Source organism: Octodon degus, unplaced genomic scaffold (genome assembly GCF_000260255.1).
Source record: "Octodon degus isolate 3935 unplaced genomic scaffold, OctDeg1.0 scaffold00048, whole genome shotgun sequence".
In the NCBI taxonomy this organism is placed as follows: Eukaryota; Metazoa; Chordata; class Mammalia; order Rodentia; family Octodontidae; genus Octodon; species Octodon degus.
In genome coordinates, this window is record NW_004524624.1 from 5,368,854 (window position 1) to 5,376,678 (window position 7,825).

At 49.2% G+C, this 7,825-nt stretch overlaps 1 protein-coding gene across 4 annotated transcripts in view; it reads right to left on the reverse strand.

Annotated features, from left to right (window-relative positions):
* The window catches only part of Fgfr4 (fibroblast growth factor receptor 4), a 14,554-nt gene extending 11,650 nt beyond the window's left edge, over nucleotides 1–2,904 (reverse strand). For 3 of the 4 annotated variants that reach the window (XM_004632283.2, XM_023716468.1, XM_023716466.1), the window contains exon 1: nucleotides 2,805–2,904. The gene's annotated coding sequence lies outside the window, so the exon portion shown is untranslated. Of the gene's footprint in view, nucleotides 1–2,487; nucleotides 2,566–2,804 lie in introns of those variants that run through there. The other variant, XM_023716467.1, reaches the window with a different exon arrangement.
* Nucleotides 2,905–7,825: the final 4,921 nt, after the last annotated feature.

Below are 7,825 nucleotides of genomic sequence, written 5' to 3' on the forward strand. Positions count from 1 at the left end.
GCTGGGGATTGAACCGCGGTCCCTGTGCTTTTGTTTAGCTTAGCTTGTTCTAAGTAGGTGCTTTAGACCACTGAGCCATCTCACCAGCCCGTTTTACTTTTTTTTAATGCTGGTGATTAAACCCTGGGCCTGGCAAATATTAGGCAAGCATTTTGCCACTGAGCTACATCATAATCCATTTAAAATTTTTACTTTGAAACAGTTTCTTTCTAATTTGTCCAGGCTGGCATCAGACTTGTGATTCTCCTGCCTCTGCCTCCTGAATAGCTAGAATTATAGTTGCGCATCAACATAGTTTTGTTTTGTTTTGCTGTCATGGTGGGGGTGGAACCTAGGACCTTGTGCATGCCAGGCAAGTGGTTTACCATTGAGCTACACTTCCAGTCTTAATTTGTTAAGAATGTAGATTCTGGGCTGGGGAGATGGCTCAGTGGTCTAAAGCACCTACTTAGAACAAGTTTAGCAAAACACAGGGACTATGGTTCAATCCCCCAGCACCACATGCCAGCCAGCCCTGCCTCCTGGTGGGCTAAGCTGGCCACACACAAATAAATTAATTAATTAATTTAAAAAAATGTAGATTCTGCAGAATGGTGGTTCATATCTGTAATCCTAGCACTTAGGAGGCTGAGGCAAGATGATCGTTTAGACTCTAAGGCCAGCCTGGGCTACAAAAGTGAGTTGAAGCCTAAGCTGAACTGCATAATGAAACCCTGCATCAGGAAAGGCAAAGAAAGAAAAGAATACAGACTCTGGGCCAGGGATATAGTTCAGTAGCACAGTGCTTGCCTAGCAAGTACAAGGTCCCGAGTTCAATTCCCGGTACCCACAACAAAAAAAGTATATTCTAAGTGTCAGATTACCCAGTTCAAATCCTGACTCTTCCCAACTTCTCTGTCCTGCTATAGATATAGACTACTATCCTTTTTCTTTTTCCAAACAGGAATCTAACCCAGGTCCTTGTGCTTGCCAGATAGCTGTGCTGCTGAGCTATAACCCCAACTGGGTTATTATCCTTAAAGGACTGCTTTGAAGATAAAGAGTATCTGGGTGCACACAGTGTTGGTGAAATACTTTCCCTACCACTCTCCCCATGACTGTCAATCTGTGTCTGCCCTTGGCCAGCCATCCTAGGTCTGGAATTACCTCTGTCAGGTGTTATATATACACCCACCCATCTTTTTCTTATGTATTTAGCACAGGGTCTACCAGGGTCTTACTACGCAGACTGGACTTGTACCCTCTTCCAAATGTCTCTGTACTCCACATGGAACAGTCAGAACTGAGTCTCAGCTTAAGGAGGGAAATAAAATGACCCATATAGCTCTAGGGTCCTACTGACTGTTACCCAGAGCCATGCAGTAGCCAGGAGGGACTAGTGTCTTGGAATCAGAGCATGATTATGTTTCTTTTTTCTTTTTTGTCTTGCTTTAAAAAAAAAAAAAAAAAGCCAGTTTCTTGCTATGTAGTGCAGGCTGGCCTCGAACTTCTGCTGATCCTCTGCCTTAGTCTCCTGAGTGCTGGGATCACAGGTGAGCACCACCACACCCAGTGACAGCCAGATTTTTTTTTTTTTTACCTGTTATAGCTAGATTTTATTTATTTATTTATTTATTTTTCAAAGTTTTATTGATAAACAGATAGTTCAGCCAGATTCTTAAAAGATGCATTACATACTTTACCGAAGGGACCCCTGCCCAAAAAGTCCATTACACCTCCTCTTCAGCTACTGCCACCACACTTCCAGTCCATTCTGCCTCCTCAAGTCTTTAGTTTATCCTGTGGCCCCTGCCCCTACCCTTACCCTGGGCAGGTCTTGATTATCTGTTGTTCGGAGTTTTCAAATCTCCTTGGGCTGCTCAGTTTCCACCTTCAAGCAGGGCTTAAAAAATCTGCCATGTCACTTTCCCCCTCCCCATTTACAAGGCCACAGGGCAACCTGTGTCCAGTAAGATCCGGTCCACAGCTTTCCCTGCATCCTAGGCCTCCCTTACCATCCCTCCTATGGTCACACCGTCTCTTCAGCCCCCACAAGAGCTTTCAAAGCTGGGCCTGTTTGCTCTCTTGCCTATACCTCTGTGCTCCTCGTTTTCCTCTTTCATCTACTAGGTTTCAATACCACGATTCACCCCAGCCCAGCCCCAGGTTCCCTTAGACCCTTCTCTGAAAAATCCTCTAGCACACTGCTAAGCTGGGAGGGTAGCTCTCGCTCAGCCCGTAGCTCTGCCTAGGAGTGGAGGGGGAAGGCCCGATGGTTTTATTCCCATCCCCAGGCTGCCTGGCCTGACAAAGTCAGAGTCCTGAGTGGGTTACAGAGCACGACCCTGGCGCCTGACAGTTCCTGGTCCCCAGCCTCCCGCGCTCCCACGCTGGGAGACCCGGTGCAGGGGACTTAACTTCTATGCGCGCCGGTGTTCTCATGTCTAAGCCCAGAGCAGACATCTAGTCAGTGGCTCTAGGACCAGCCCGCTTTTCCCCTTCCCTTACCAGGTCGCCCTCCCGAGAAGGTGCGAGGCAGCGGGTCCCCATGCGGAGCAGCAGAGACAGCTGGCTCGCCCCCGCCTTGGTGGGCAATAAGTAACCAGCTCCGTGGCCAGCGTGCTCTTTGGACAGAGCGGTACAAAAGGCCCTGTGTGCACTGCGGGTTACTGATTTACCGCCCCCTCCACCCTTGCACCCCCGCTGAGTGGACGCCCACATCCCCCTTGCTGGGCGGGGGTTGACCCCCAGAGCCACGCCACCGTTCGCCCCCAGGCTCACCCAGAGCCTGCGCGGCGTTCCTCGGGGACAGAGAACGGACTCACCCGGCTCCTCCGCAGTTTTGTTCCCAGATCTGGCCGGCTACGAACCCCGTCTCTGCCCGGGTCCGGAGACCCAGCCCGGGAGCTCCTCGGCGGGGCTGGAGAGCCAGGAATGCGCTAGCCAAGGCGGCGTGGCCGCTCCGGCCCCGCCCCCCGGGCCCCGCCCCGCCTGGACCAGCTCTGTCCCGAGAGGCGGGCTCCGGGCGACCCAGGTCCCCGCGCCGCTCCAGCCCCGCTCCCAAAACCGACTGTGCTCAGCGGCCGACCAGGTCTCCCAGTGTTCGGTCCCTGCTCAGCTTACTACACACTCCAGAGTCGGCTCTTATCCTGTCTCAGGTCCTGACCAGGCTTTCAAGTACCTGTCGTTCACCATCCTGGGAATGAGACCTTGGCCCAGTCTGACTCCCTTCCTTTGTTTCCTGAGCAACCTCAGAGAGATTTAACATGCAAATCGGTGGCACCCGCCTGGAATTCCAGCACTTAGGAGGCTGAGGCAGGATCTTGAAAGTTTAAATTACACAGTGAGTTCAAGGTCAGCCTGAACTGCACTATGAGACCTTGTTTTTGTTTTTTTAAAGCCAGGCATGGTGGCACACTTCTGTAATCCCAGCACTGGGGAGGCTGAGGCAGGATTATTGCCCCGATTTCAAGCCCAGCCTAAACTATAGCAAGGTCTTGTCTCATTCTCATCCCCAAATCGGAGTGTGTCAACCTCTTCATTTTTTATAGTCTCCTATAATTATTTATTTATTCGCTTGAAACTTATTTTATTGGTACCAGGGATTGAACTCAGGACCTCATACTTGCCAGGCAGGCACTTAAACAACTGAGCTATCTCCCCAGCCCTCCCATAATTTTTTATATTGATTGATTGATTTTTTTTTTTTTTTTAACTGGGAATCAAATTTAGGACCCTGTGCTTGCCAGGCAGGTGCTGTGCCACTGAGCTATCTCCCTGGCCCTGATCCGTTGATTTTTGGAGACAGGGTCTTGTTATGTAGTTCAGGGTGACCTTGAATTCACAGGTAGCCCACCAGGCTGGCCTCAAACTCACATTCTCCTGCCTCACCCTCCCAAATGCTGGTACTACAGATGTGCACCACCAGGCCTGCCTTTATATAGGTAGATTTTTGTCATGACATGGTCCCTGCTCACATCATGAAGCCTTCATTCACTGTTTCCCTGCTGCCAGCCATCAGCCCCTCTTCCTATATTGGCCTTTCCTCTCTCTCTTTTTTTTTTTCTCCCCTCATTAAACGTTTTATTCATGTGACCCCGGAACCCAGCAGAATCAAAATCAACCCAGTTAAACCCAAGCCCGCCCAGCGACCCTCTTGGTGGCCCGGCCCTGGGGTGAAGCGCTGGCTGCAGGACAGCTGCAGCCGCGTGGCGTCCAGGATGGACAGGCGCGTTGCTCACGCAGCGGCCTTTCCTCTCTTGATCTGCTTAATTCTAGCTTATTCTAAGTTCTTGTTGTAGGCAGCAGAGTTAGATAGAAATATTTTTAGGCAGTCAGGCAGGGCCAGGCCCTTGAAAGAGATAACACAGAAGTCTAGATATTTTGCAACTATGGGGGGGATGGATGCTCCTGCCATGGGCCAGACCTAAAGACCAAAGATCAAACAGATACTGACCTCCCTAAAGATTGGCATCCGAGATTGATCATCACCCTGAGGGAGACCAAGAATCGTTAATCCGACTACTACTGGATGGCTACCCCATAAAATCCTATTCTATATTCATGCCTGCTTGCTACGTGACTCGCTTCCCCATTTGGTCCTGAACTTAATCAATTTCCCCTGAGCAATGGTGCTTATAATCCCATTGGTTGACCATAGCTTTGTCCCACCTCTTGTCCACCTAACTGAGTTCCTTAGCCCTGTGTGATTTTGTCCTATAAAAATAACCTGGAAGAAACAGCTTCCTGAACAACCTGCTTGGGTCCCCCTTCTGTCCCCTCTGAGACAGAACCTTTCTTTCCCAATAAATATTTTACTCTTAACCTCCATTGGGGGGCTGGTGAGATGGCTCAGTGGTCTAAAGCACCTACTTAGAACAAGCTTAGCAAAGCACAGGGACCGCGGTTCAATCCCCCAGCACCACATGCCAGCCAGCCCTGCCCCCTGGTGTGCTGAGCTGGCCACACACACACACATAAATAAATATAAATATTAAAAAAAAAAAAAAAACCTCCATTGGTTCCTAAAATTCATTCTTCGGTTTTAGAGAACATGAACTTGTCCAGGTCAGGTCGGGAGATCATTTTTCCCTGTATCAGTCTCAGCCCACTTCCTCTGGGAAACACTCTGGTGTTCCCCTTTGATGCCTTGTGAGGATAAAGAAGCAGAGTGGGGCCAGGGAGATGGCTCAGTGGAATTAACACTTCTCTGGCAAGTGCAAGGTTCTGAGTTCAATCCCCAGTTCTGCAGAAAAAAACAACAACAACAAAAAAACACCCAAGATTTTGTTAGGGCCAGGGAGATGGCTCAGTGGAATAAGCACTTCCCTGGCAAGTGCAAGGGTCTGAGTTCAATCCCTGGTTCCGCAAAAAAAAAAAAAAAAAAGAAGAAGAAGAAGCAGAGTGAAGTGGTTCCTTGTGTGCACTGCTGTGTTGGGCTGCTTGGACTCGAGCCCTCAGCACCAACCCTAAGGCCTTGGCGGGGGGGGGGGGGGTTACTCCATTTGTCTTCATTTTTTCACCAGTATTGTTCTCAAGGAGTTGTTGCAAAAAGTAGGGCTCACATGTTATTGTGTGAGTGCAGTGGTGCTTCAGTTCATGAACTTATTTTTTTCCATGATTCTGGTCGCAAAGCCAACTGGATAAAACTGAATCAAATTCAATGGTTAGGTTCAACATTGACTTTATGGGGACATTTAACTGGGTTCTCATTCAATTCTTTTTCTTTTTTTTTTTTTTTTGCAGAATGGGGGATTGAACTCAGGCCTTTGTGCTTGCCAGCCCCCTTTTTTGTCTTTTTGAGAGAAGGTCTCACTATGCTGTTCAGGCTGGCCTGGAGCTCACTTTGTAGCCCAGGCTGGTCGTCAACTTGCAATGATCCTCCTGCTTCAGCCTCTGAGGGCTGGGCTTGCACATGTGCACCACCACACCCGACTCTTCATCCAATTCAGTTTGTGATCAGAATAGTGGAATGAATTACGCTCCAGAACTGAGGTACCACTATGACCCGTTATTTTTTCGACGTACTTGCTGTAACTGAACAGTAAACAGTTGGGAAATGTGAAGCCCCCTGAAAGCAGGAACTGCAGGCCTCACACTTGCATCTCTGGAGCCTGGCGCATAGCTCCATTTCACCTTGGCTCAGGTCTGATGCACCTCTGGGTCTTCTGTCTTTAGCCTGTAGGCCAGGGCAGAACTAGGGGGCTGGCTTCTGCTCTTCAGCCCTCAGCTAAAATCACCCTGCAGCTCCTATGGCTCCTAGGGAAGAAAGGAAATAGAAGTGCAGATCTCAGACCCAGTCCCTGCTCACTGCTCTGAGGAAGTGGACCTGGCCTAAGTGGCAACTGCTTCTGCCTTGTTTTGGTTCTGGAGAGCTGACCCAGGGCTCCTTCCCCTTTGTTATACAGAGAAATCTTTCTCCCTTCATTCCCAACAGGTAGTGGCATTCCTTTGCATACCTAAAAAGCCCATTAAAGCCTTTAATTTCTTTTGCTTCTTAAACAAAAGAATGGCCTCCTTCCATAGATAAAACAGAAAATCACTGGTTATCTTTTAAAAAACAGCTGATCTGGATCCCCTCCTCCACTGTGCTTGTCTTGCTGGAGCTCCCAGGAAAAAGGCACCTCCAGGCCTGAGGACCTGCGGTCCAGAGGTATCCTCTCCAGGACTGCTAGAGAGCCTGTGCTCCCCTTGCCAACTGGGATTGCCCAGGAGAGCTGCTGGCAGGAGCTGACCCCCACACCATGGTTTTCATTTACATTGTACAGCATTTCCCAGGCAAACTAGAAGGATTTTTTTCCTCCCTTTGGCTGGCTCAGCCTGCCTTAAGGGCGGAGCTGGTAAGGCAGGTGGAGATGGGGTTCGAACTGATGTATCCTGTGCCTGACTGCATTTGCATGAGCAGGCGCTTAAACAACTGAGCTAACCTGCCGGCCACCACCCCCCCGCCCCCTGGGCAAATTAGAGACTTCAATGCAGCAGCCTCTTATTCAAGATCCCCATGTCCCTCAGACAAGCCCAAGGCCCCAGATATACCTCCTCCTCCCACACTCACAGCCTCTCACACTGATCCTCCGCAGAGGCTGAAGCTCTCTCCCCAGGTCAATCATCCACTGACTCCTTAGTGGCTAAGTACTTATTGAAGGTTTATTATGCAGCATGCAGTGATTTCAGTCCTGGAGATAAAGCAGTTAGTCAGACCCCACCTGTGGGCAGATAAGTGAACAGTTCCAATTACTACACCAGAGACAACTGAGGAATCAGAGCTGAAAGGAGCCTGTATCTCTCACTGACTCATTGTCTTGCTAACTTGCAGTCTGTTCACAGGGGCATTTGCAGTCTGTTTCTCAAAGACATTCTGAATCTCTCCTATGGCCCTGCTGCCCTTGAGCATACCCAATTTTGTCTAAGTATCTCTCTCAGCAGTGGAAAAGCCTCCTATCCTAAAATTATGCTTACAGCATCTGAGTTTCTCTATCCAGAAAATGGGTACACTCCAGTTTCTTTCTTCTCTGGAATATTGGAGGAAATGAGTTAGATGGAGATGGGTTTCACCAAACAAAGGAAGAAGTCCTTGCCTTGCCCGAGCGCCAGTTAAGTGCCATGCATACACCCCAGTAAGTGTTCATATGCATTATATCGTTTGAACTTCCCACCAAGCCAGAAGGCTTAGGTATCTTGAAACCCAGGAGCACTCTACCACTGAACTACATCCTCAACCTTTTTTCAAAATTTTGAGGGGTGGGGCGGGGAGATAGTTGGGGGCCGGGGAGATAGCTCAGTAGAATAAGTGCTTGCCTAGCAAGTGTAGGGTCCTAAGTTCAATCCCCAGTACCACAAAAAAAAA